Below are 12,405 nucleotides of genomic sequence, written 5' to 3'. Positions count from 1 at the left end.
AACTTATATGGTAGGTGGGGAGCCTCCGTCATTTATATAGCACGCTCCCCTAAACTATATCATGGAAAAATAAAGGGACACCACCATGTCCCATCAAGGACCGTTTTGTATGGATTTTAGTGTGTCAGAGATGGATCGACGCATTTCAACTGAAAGGACCTTCTTCGGGATCTACTTGATTATTCACTCATTATGACAGTAAAGCCAATGGCTGCATTTGAGGAAGTTGAGGAATATACCCCACAATGCCAGTTGCAATGAAGTAGACCTCTAGCAATATCATGTTCGGCGGATCCAATGTAAAATAACAGCAAAAGATTTTTTTCCCCTGGGCCTGAATAAGCCATTCACTACAACATGAAAAAGAAACGGAAATAACCAACTGGGGGTCCTCCCCAAACAGACCAACAATGGCTAGTGAGTTAGTACTGCCAAGCACAAGTTGACCAATAGACCACTGCAATGAAGAATACACATTTTATCCTGCATAAAAATGACATTGCACAATAGCCATACCAGAAGCTTAGTGAAGGTGACATCAGCTGTAGCCCCTGGATCCTTCAGACATTTGAGGACTCCATGGAAGGATCAGGAATGCCATAATTCACTGAATTTATGGAAGTGTGGATGTAACCAAACTGCTAGAATACCATCAACAAGTAAACTTTCTGTAGTGGAGTGGATGATCATGTAAGAGCAGAGCGTGGATGAATAACAAAATCCTTGAGAAGGTAGGTTATTGTCTGTGAAAGCACTTGGTAACACTTAGAAGTAGAGTTTGTAACTCAAGAAAGAGGATGAAAACGTGTCTGTATTGGTTGGAAACCCATAATATTTTATGCACGTAGGTAATTTTTTTTAATGATGCTTACAAAAATAAAAGACCAAAGTCTAATTACTGCCTTGCACATAGAACACCTTGTGAAGCTTACTCACATTAATTCAGTTTTTTTTAATGGCTGCAATACTGGATGTGATCAAACAATGAAGAACACATCTAGAAGCTTTTAGAGTAATTATACAACTGCTTATTCTGTTTTCCCAAAGAGGAGGGTTTTAGGAACATTTCAGATGTCACCTCTTGCACTGTGCATTGAACAAACACAAAGCTCAGCTCTCAATACATCAGGATCCAACAAATATCCACTCACAGAGTTGTCCCATTCCTTTGTTATCTTGGCTGTGTGCTTAGGGTCGTTGATTGAGGTCTGGAGCAGGTTTTCACCAAAGATGTCTCTGTACATTGCTGCATAATCGTTCCCTCGATCTTGACTAGTCTCCCAGTTTTGCCGCTGAAAAACATCCCCACACAATTATGCTGCCACCACCATGCTTCACTGTAGGCCAAGTGTTGAGCAGTGTCTGGTTTCTTCCAGAAATTACACTTGCCATTCAGGCCAAAGAATTTAATCTGTTTCATCAGACCAGAGGATTTTGTTTATTATGGTCTGAGAGACCTTCAGGTGCTATTTGGCAAAATCCAGCCAGGCTGTCATGTGCCCTTTACTGGGGAGTGGCTTCTGTCTGGCCACTCTACCATACAGGCCTGATTGGGGGGAGTTCTGCAGAGATGGTTGTTCTTTAGGTCCTCCTCTCTTCACAGAAAAATGCTGAAGCTCTGTCAGAGTGACCATCGGGTTCTTGGTCACCTCCCTCACTAAGGCCCTTCTCCCCAAACCGCTCAGTTTGGCAGGGAGGCCTGCTCTAGAAAGAGTCCTGGTGGTTCCAAACTCCTTCCATTTAATGACGAAAGAGGCCACTCTGCTCATTGGGACCTTCAATGCTGCTGAAATTTTTCTGTACCCTTCCCAAGATCTGTGCCTCAATTCTGTCTCGGAGGTCTACAGACAATTCCTTGGACTTCATGGTCCTTTGGTCTGGAGTTTTTGAGGGCATTGCAACTTCAAAATATTTTTTGTTCTCTTGTTCCTTCGAGCAATTACTGTTGTTCCTAAATAACTTTTGAAGAGTTTTGCATGGTTCAGGGTACTTTCCCTACACTCAAAAACGTACCCTTTGTAAGTATCTCCTCCAGATGATTTCTCGGCATAAGTGTGAGGCCAACCTAGGTAAAACATTCACAGCTGACCAAAAGAGTAGGATTATTCACTTTACCCCAAAATCCTCCATCTGTACACGAATACAGGAAAATAATTAAAAAATTCTTACCAGATAGTACCATACCCCGTCTGTCCTGCATAAATATTTCCCTACCACCACTAATCACTGCTGGAGATGCCAGGGGGGAATGGGGACACTGCTACATATATTCTGGTCCTGTCCTAAATGTAATAATTTTTGGAAAGAGGTACACAAAATTTCACAAAAATGTACGATCCGTCTTTTTTTCTCCTACATGTATCTGACATCACTGCCAAAACTTTGAAGAAATCCATATTATGCCATCTTCTTGAGGCTTCCAAGTCATGCATTTCACTTAACTGCAAAGATCTGCCACCTCAATCTATTCGGCTTGAGCTAAATCAAATGGAAGACCTTGTACAAACCCCCCAAAACAAATTCAAGCTATACTCCAAAATCTGACTTCACTGGGCTATGTTTGTTTATTCTACGATGGGTCATGCCCTGTACACACGATCGGGCTTTAGCCCGACCAAACTCATATCGGAAATTCTATTGGAGGAAAAGAGAACATGTTCTCTATATAAACTCAGACGGAATTCCTCGGAATATCCGATGGAAAAACTCAGATGGGCATACACACGGTAGGGATTTCCGATGGAAATTCCAATCGTGTGTACGAGGCATAAGGCTCTCTTCGAGTAAGTCTTTATTCCAGCTGCAATCCATTAACGCTATTGTCATTATTTGCCTTTCTGCCTCCCCCCCCCATTTTTATTTTTACCTTTCTGTCCTCTCCTTCACCCTGCTTTTCTCCTTCTTTATTAGATGTAAAATGTAGAGTCCTGGTCTGTTCAGGCCATAAGCGTGTGCACAGGATGTGACAGGTGTGCCTGGGCACACCCTAATCACTCTGTGCTGCGCAGATGGGGGGAATCTGTGCAGCACAAGGTGATTAGGGTGTGCCTAGGCACACCTGGCACACCAAGCAGCAGGGGGTGCTGCTTAGCTGCAGAGAATGGGACTGGACAATCTCTGTCCTCAGTCTCTTTCTCTGTCTCAAAAGTGAAATATTAGGGGTCTGTTTAGACGCCTAATATTTCACCAAAGCCCCCCCCCCCCATGGGGCTCCTAAAAATGTTTTAAAATAATAATTCAAAATATTGTATTTTTTTTTTATAAAAAAAATAAACTACTAACACCAATCTCTGTTCTACTGACTCCGTCCACTGCTCTACTGACACCAACCTCTTCCTTGCTGACATCATCCACTGCTCTGACACTGTCCATTTCCTTACTGCTATATATATATATATATATATATATATATATATATATATATATATATATATATATATATATACACACACACATATATATATATATATATATATATATATATATATATATATATATATATATATATATATATATATATACACACACACACACCTATGTGTGTTTGAGTTTTGGGGTACAAACCCTAATGCAATAGGCTGCGCACACCTATGGTTCAGGTCCTGTTTTTGCACTGGGAATATGGGAATTTCCATCCTTTTAGGATGTTTTCAACTGGAAACAGAGGCTAGAGTGCATTCTCATATGTTTTTCTTTCTTTTTTGTTTTTCTCTGCTTTGACATATAACCCTTTGTTTATGTCCACTTCCTCCTTTTCACCTGGCATATAGCCTTTTCACGTGTGGAACTCATCTTATCATTGTATAAAGGTGGCTTGTATATATGTCTACTTATATGATTTATGTTTCCGTCACTTAAACAGCCGGTTGGATACTGCATTTCTTAACTAAAGAATTTGCAAACATTTAATTATTTTTAGGAGGATTTGTTTAATCTTACCTGAGGCCAATCACTTCACTGGTTATATGAGAGGGTTTACAATCACTTTAATTAAAAAAATGTTTTAATGTAAAACAGATTACCAGTCATTTGGTCATCCTGCTAGTAATTTCCCATCCTAGGAGGACAACGGTCAATCACTATGAGTAAAATGGGTATTCCCGCACTCCTATGGAGTCTAGTGTGACAATAATAGTAATAAAAGGTGCTTCAACCACCGTATGAGCCAAACACCACCCACAGTAAGGTATGAGAAAAAAAATCAAGAGATGGTGTTGAGCTCCAAAAAATTGCTAAAATGACAATAGCACTATACATAAAGCATACATGTAAAAATGCTAAACAAATAATATAATATCCATGGGTGAATCAGTGATAAATAGTTAGCAAATAGTGGTCACTCACTATACTGCATCTATGGTTGCTCTCCTAATTTTTACTACAAGCATCTCCCATTCTCCTCACCTCTAGTGGGGACATAGGGCCAGATTCACAGAAGAGATACGACGCCGTATCTCCTGATACACCGTCGTATCTCTTGTCGTATCTATGCGGCTGATTCATAGAATCAGTTCCGCATAGATAGCCCTAAGATCCGACAGGTGTAATTGACTTACACCGTCGGATCTTAGGATGCAATACTTCGTCCGCCGCTGGGTGGAGTTTGCGTCGTTTTCCTGCGTCGGGTATGCTAATGAGCATTTACGGCGATCCACAACGGTTTTCGCATTCGTTACGTCGTCGCTAGTAATTTTTTCCCGTCGCAAAGTTAGTCATGCTTTTACATGCCTTAACTTTACACGAGCCATGTTAAAGTATGGCCGTCGTTCCCGCTTTCGAATTTCAATTTTTTTTGCGTAAGATGTCCGGGAATACGAAACGCTGTAACTCACGTCGCCATTCAAAAAAATGACGTCACATCGTGCAAAGCATGGCGGGAATTTCAAAACTGAGCATGCGCAGTACGTCTGGCGCGGGAGCGCGCCTAATTTAAATGGTACACGCCCCATTTGAATTGGGCGGGCTTGCGCCGGACGTGTTTACGATACACCGCCGCAAGTTTACAGGTAAGTGCTTTGTGGATCAAGCACTTACACTAAAAACTTGCGGCGGTGTAACATAACGGGTTACGTTGCGCCGCCGCAATTGTACGAGAATCTGGCCCATAGTTCTGTAGGTCACTCAAGAGAACTAGGAAGGTTGATAACTTTGTTTGAGATTTTTGTTCAGGGCATAGGAAGTTAAAAGGACGCTGGAATTCAATGAAAATCATCAGATATTTTTCTGTGCTTACAGAAAATGTACTTAACAAAAAACAAATGCAGTCACCACACCTAGGGACAGGTAACCTGCAACTTATATAATTTATTTTCAGTTTAGCTACACTTTAATTAAAATTTCATCAGTGCCTCTTATGACTTGTTACCTTGTCCACATCTGGTCCTACCCGTTTCATAGGCTGTATGTAGAGCGCTAAACCTTCTGTGGGTGGTTTCTTGATATGTGGCTTTTAATGGGTGTGATTTATATGTTAAGAAGCAATGACTGATTATTTAACTGTTATAAGTCTTGATGGAATGGGGTGTGGTGTCTCAAGAGCAGCCTGCGTGCTTTGTTACAGGTTATTATATACCTATCACTACGAAAGACTTCATTGTCTGATGAAAGAACACCAGATGTCTTGAGTGAAAAATTGTGTGAGCACAATGATAGACAGCCCTGTGATAGCGTAGGGGTGCGTGTGACTTCCTTCAAAGATTATATCTTCAAAAACCAGTCCTATTCACTTACTGAAGGGTTAGTCATGAATATTTGAGAGCTGGAAGGGTGCACAGTCATGATCCAATGGCAATGGATTTTTTTTGCAGACTCTTTATCAGTGATGATCAACCTTTTTAATATGGAAGGCCACAAGTGCGACCCCGGACATCACCAAAGGGACACACATAAAATTTAGTGAATATTCACTGTCAGAGACAGAAAACACACAACAAGACATAGTCAGAGATTATGGGCATAATACATAAGATGGTGAGAGACTGCGGACGTGGTAGAAGAGTCAGTCAGAAACTACATACATGATACAAGAGGCGGTCAGAGACTGTGGACAAGATAGAAGAGATAATCAAATTTTTCAGACATAATACAAGAGTTGTAAAACAAAGAGAAGAGGTCGCATTACCCAAGTGGTATCTTTAATAATCAATTAATAAGAATTATTAAGGCCCCGTACACACGACCGAGTTTCTCGGCAGAATTCAGCCAGAAACTCGATGGGAGCCGTATTCTGCCGAGAAACCCGGTCATGTGTACACTTTCGGCCGAGGAAACCGACGAGGATCTCGTCGGGCCAAATAGAGAACATGTTCTCTATTTCCTCGTTAGTCAATGAGGAAACTTGGCTCGCCGAGATCCTTGGCGGCTTCACAAGGAACTCGACGAGCAAAACGATGTGTTTTGCTCGTCGAATTTCTCGGACGTGTGTACGGGGCCTAAGAAGTGTACTCACAAACGGATCAATGATAAAATCATATCAGCGTCCATAATAAACACAAAGAACCAGGTCACAGAGACCGAGCAGGCTGGAGGACCATTCAGATAGCTGACACATTTTAAAGGGAGATGCCCTCTGCCCTCTTACTATTCCAAGAACTTTTGTTGTCGGAAAAATTGAGAACCAGCTCTCAAACATTTGTTTTTGGAAATTCCGACGGCAAATGTCTGATGGAGCCTACACACGGTTGGAATATCCGACCAAAAGCTCACATTGAACATTTGTTGTCGGAAATTCTGACCATGTGTACGTGGCATAAGAGGGTTCTACATTATATTTACTTCTTGGAATACATCTGCCCTTATCTCAAGCATGCATGCACGAGAGTGTGCTGAGAAATCCCCTCCTCCTCTCCCCTCCTGAAGACTCCTGGGATGTATGAAATAATTTGCATAGGCAAGAAACCAGAAAGTAGGTAATGAAATGTGGAAACAATTTTTTAGTAAGACACACTTTCATATCTATTCACTAATGCTAGTAGCATGAGGATTAAAAAGAATCAATGTTGATTGGGATTGGGAGAGTGAAGTTCCTCTTTAAAGGGTACATTTTCTGACTTTTGCCATAAACCTCGTTAAGCATTACAGTGTCCTTGGTTCATTAACATTCTGTTCTCCATTTTGTGGTTACGATTTTAAATGCTCAATCCAGATGGTGGGATTCATTGAGTGTTGATAGGGGAATCCCTTCCACTGCACTATTGTATTCTGACAGTGGCAGGTTTCCCAGCCGACAGAATACAATGATCACTACCAGCAGCTATAGCAGTGATCACACAAAAAAGTCATTAAAGGTAAACTAATCCATTAAAACTAAAAAAAAAATATATATATATATATATCTTTTAAATATTATGGTGGACTGCTCATTAAGCCCTATGGGAGTCTGCCATAGACCTAGGAGGGGCATTCTGAGGAAACAATGCTGTACCTGCCCTTTGCACGTATTGTATTTCAGAAAATACCATTCATGCACGTGTTTGGCAGCAGGTAGAGGCAGGCTGACTGGAGGAGGAAGAGAGATTTTTCTTTTATAAATGGCAGACCTTTGATGGGTGAGCGAGTTTGCAGTCATTTCAAAACCTACAGACAGTAGCACCTCTGACAATAAGCTCACAGAAAGGGGCAATATGGAAGAATCTGGTAAAGAATAAAAATAAGGCAAACATTTATAATAAGGAAATCTATACAGTATCCTAATTGGTACTTTTAGTTCCTGAAAACCCACTTATGGGTGGAAGCATGAAAGTAGGAGCTGGATAGGTTAGCAAGGGGTGAGTAAGTGCCGCAGGAAGTAGGTATAAACTGGTAAGCATTACACTGCACATTCTGTATTAATCATCAGGGGTGATGAAATCATTGTGTTACAGCTAAATACTTAGGTGATGATTCTACTCTAAATTCAAGGTGGTTCATTAGCATATGTATTTTTACCATGCGATAGCAGCTCTAAATTATACAGAGGGGAGATCCTGCAGACCGTGCCCTTACAGCATTCCAATATGCTGGTGGCAACTGTTGGGAAGTGAAGTTGATGGTCCTCAAAAGGGAAGAGGAGAATGATTTTCCATGGATCCCAATGGTCAGGTTGCTATGGTTCCATAAGTAGGGATGAGCAAGACTGAGAATTTAATCTGCCCCAAATCTTAGCGAAAATTGGGAAAATTTAATTGAGAGTTGAATTTCGCCCAAATTTTGGTGATAATTGGGGAAAATTGTTATGGTTCCATAAATAGGGATTATCAAGATTGAGAGTTAAATTTTGCAGAAATTTTGGTGAAAATTGCGGAATATTGTTACATAGTTTTTTCTCATAATGTTTTTTGTAATTTTTTCAAAACACAGATAAAAAAAAAACGAAACTACAATTACAAAAAAAATAGAGAAACAAAGACAGGGACAGAACCCCCCCCCCCCACCCCAAAAAAAAACACATACATACATTGGTCTTACATGGTATTTATGCAATTCTTACAAAAAACATTACATCACGTTATAGCGTAAAACATATAATAATACTCCTGTTAGCTCAATTTTCAGGTTTGAAAGCGATGCAGTTCTATGGTATATACACCAATATAAGATATTCAAGTGATCATGGATATTTTCCCAATAACTGACGGAAAATAGGCTAAAGCCGTGTACACACGATCGGTTTGTCCGCTAAAAACAGACCGATGGACTGTTATCATTGGACAAACCGTTCCTGTGTGGGCCCCATCGGTTTTATTTCCATCGGTGTAAAAAAATAGAACATGTTTTAAATTTTTCCTATGGATAAAAAAACGATAGAAAAATCTGATCGTCTGTATAGAACTCCATCAGTCAAAAATCCACGCATGCTCAGAATCAAGTTGACGCATGCTTGGAAGCATTGAACTAAATTTTTTTCGCCTCCTCTTAGTGTTGTACGTCACCGCGTTTTGGCACTATCAAATTTTTGACTGATGGTGTGTAGGCAAGACTGATGAAAGTCAGCTTCATCGGATATTCGACGAAAAAATCCATCGGATTAGATTCCATCAGATATCCGATCGTGTGTACAGGGCTTAAGAGTCGTATTCCTCTAAAAGGCTTCAGAGGCTGTGGAGGAATCAGCCATTTGGACCAAACCTTCCCATATTTGAGGAGAAAACCTCTATTAATATAGTTCTCTTTATATAATCGTAGGCTATTGTTAATAAGTTGTTTCCACATAGACAGTGAGGGGGGGGGGGGGCAGTTTTATTTCCAACTGAGAGCTAAAGCTTTGCGAGCATAGAACAAAAGCAGCCCCACCAGAGTACGCCCTGCTACCGTGGGAATAAATTGCTCTATCAGACCCAAAATACATATTGCCATTGATGGTTGTAATGGAATAGAAGTCATTTTTGATATAAAAGCTAGTATCTCTTCCCAGTACCCCACTATGGCTGGACAGGTCCAAAAAATATGAGTAAAGTCTCCAGGAATCCCCCCACATCGCCAACAACCAGAGGCAGAGTCTGGATTGATTTTATACAGTATAATATATAAGGAGTGTATAATGCCCTGTGAACCATCTTGAACTGAATCAGTCGGTCTCTCAAGGAGACAATAGAGTTAAAATGAAAGTCCCATATGTCATCCCAGTCGTCATTGTCAAGTTCAGGGATGTCCTTAGACCATTTAAGTCTTAGTTTCTCTAGTTTTGGAAGAGAGACAGTTGTTAGATGGAAATACAATTTGGAGGCGGCATTCTTTGCACAGTCCAACCTAAGAAGCTTCTCTAGGGTGGATTGAACTAGTCGTGAAGGAGAGCCAGAAAATTGACAGCTGAAGCCATGGGAGAGTTGGAAAAAAAAAAAAAGGAGTACAGCTGAGGGACATTAAAGTTGGAGATCAGTTTGGAAAATGAAATCAAAGATTCGTCCAAGATAATCTGAGTCACTGTTTTTATATTGAATTTGGTCCAGGCATGGGGTCGGGCAATGTGTAAATATGGTCCAGTGTAGGATTCAACCAAAGGGGAGCGTTGGGCGAAATTGCCTGTAGGGGAAGGTTTGGTTCAAATGGCTGATGGATTCCTTCACAGCCTCTAAAGCCTTTTAGAGGAATACGACTCTTAAGCCCTGTACACACGATCGGATATCGTTCAATTTTGAGACTCTTCCCCCATACACGTGACGGTGTCAGTGAATATGGAGTACAGGGGCCCCAAAAAAACTAAAATTTCACTGCCTCCAAGGATCCCAACATTGCTTCTTCTACCTGAGTAGCGGAATTAGAGGTATCCTGGTTAAGCCACCAGGCTGCAGTTACTAGCTGAGAGGCCAAATAATATTTGTAGAAATCCGGACATGCCAGGCCACCTTGGGAAGCCAGCTGTGTCATCCAGCTATGCCTAGGGGACTGAGATCTCCATATAAATGCTGCAAAAATACGATGCAGCTGTACGAAAAATGATTTAGGGATCCACTGCGGAGAGTGTCGAAATAGATGTAAATTTAGGTAATTTTTATTAGGTTTATGCATCCTAATAATGAAAGGGGTAATGACTCCCATACCTTCAGCCGTTGTTGAACCTCCTGGATCACGGATGTTAAATTTAGGCATATATAGTCCGAAGACTGTCTGGAAACCACCACCCCCAGGTATTTAAAGTGCTCCACCCATATCAAGGGAATATCAGTATAGGCAGTGGCATGGGCTGCAGAATCTATAGGAAATAAAAGACTGTGACTGAGGAAAAATAATTGAGAACCTGTAGGGCCCCCTTAAGTGATAGGCCTGCATCATTTAGAAAGAGGAGAAGGTCATCCGCGTACAGGGCAACCCTTTCCTCCAGCCAGCCAACACTCAGTCCCCTGACATGGAGGGAAGTATGGAGAGCCTCTGCCATTGGTTCCATCGTTATGGCGAACAAGGCTGGAGAGAGTACCTCTAGACAGAAAAAAAGACTGTGACAGGCCACCTCCCAACTTAATAGCCGAGGTGGGATTTTGATAAAGTATCTGTATCCATTTAATAAAAGTCAGGGGGAGCCCCATCCTCCTAAGGACCTCCCAAAGAAAAGGCCATTCGATAGTGTTAAAGGCCTTTTTAATATCTAAGAAGGCCACCACCCTAGTACCCTCATTCAAGTGTTTTGCATGTATATTGGTAAACAAACGCCTAAAATTTACATTGGTTGACTTATTTGCCATAAAGCCAGTTTGGTCGGTATCTACAACAGATGGTAATGTTGTAACTGGTAACTGGTGGTAAGTAGTTTAGTCAGAAATGTTTAAATCTGTATTAAGTAGGGCAATTGGCCTATAGGAGGTACAAGAGGTGGGATCTTTTAAAGCTTTATGAATTAATGGGCATGGCTCATGGAGGTCGGGAGGGCGCCATCGGTCAAGCATTAATAATAGAGTTGTGCTTACCTGGGGGCCATTGATTCGCATGGGTCCTGTAAAACTCTATGGGAGGGCCATCTGGACCCAGAGACTTCCCCAACGGGAAAGATCCAATCACCTTCAGTACCTCCTCCAGGGTAATTGGCCCCACCAAAGATTCTCTCTCTCTCTATCTGAAAGCCAGCTGAGTGTCAATGGATCCAGCCAGGATGCCAAATTCTGGGGCTGAAAATTAGAATGCAACACAGAGGTATAGAAGGAACTATAATATTGAGGGAAAGTCTCTAGTATATCGGGTAAAGAAGAAACCGATGCACCTGAGGCAGACACCACACTAGAAATCACTGTTGGGGGATAGTCAGACTGTGCCAATATCGCCAGAAGACGGCCATTACGATCTCCATGTTCAAAGAACATTTGTTTATTCCGATGTAGATCAAGTCTAGTGATCTCTGTAAGATGAAGATGTAACTCACGTTTTGCGGCATTCAGGGAGTCAAAATGAGTGTCAATAGGGTCAATAGTGTAAATATCAGACTGACGTTGCACAGCTAACTGTAAAGCCATTGTAACGGCAGCCTGTTCTTTACAAATCCCTGCAATAGAGGAGATATATTGCCCTCTAGTAAAAGGGATAGAAGAGGATCCCTCATTAAAGTCTCAATATTCCGCTAATCGTGGTGAAATGGTCGTCAGGTCCATATGAGAAAGCCAGTGGGCCCCCAAACGCCATGAAGCTGGGGTTCTGAAGGTTGGGGAATGAATATTGAGGAGTAAGGGGGAATGGTCTGAAAGCCAATTGGGTAAATATGATGCATCCAATACATCAGTCAACATAGTCGGGTTTGCAAAAGCGAGGTCAATACGGGAAGAGGTTTTGTAGGTGGCAGAGAAACAGGAATAAGCTCTAGTCTCAGGATGTTTCCACCTCCAAACCTCTGTTACACTCATTACCTGTGCCCAAGAGAGCAAATCTGTAGAGAATTGTTTCAGGGAAATAGGTCTATCTAGGTCGGGGGCCAAAATGGCATTAAAATCACCCATAAGTAACAGT

Source organism: Rana temporaria, chromosome 12 (assembly GCF_905171775.1).
Source record: "Rana temporaria chromosome 12, aRanTem1.1, whole genome shotgun sequence".
In the NCBI taxonomy this organism is placed as follows: Eukaryota; Metazoa; Chordata; class Amphibia; order Anura; family Ranidae; genus Rana; species Rana temporaria.
Note: the sequence above shows the minus strand (reverse complement) of the source record.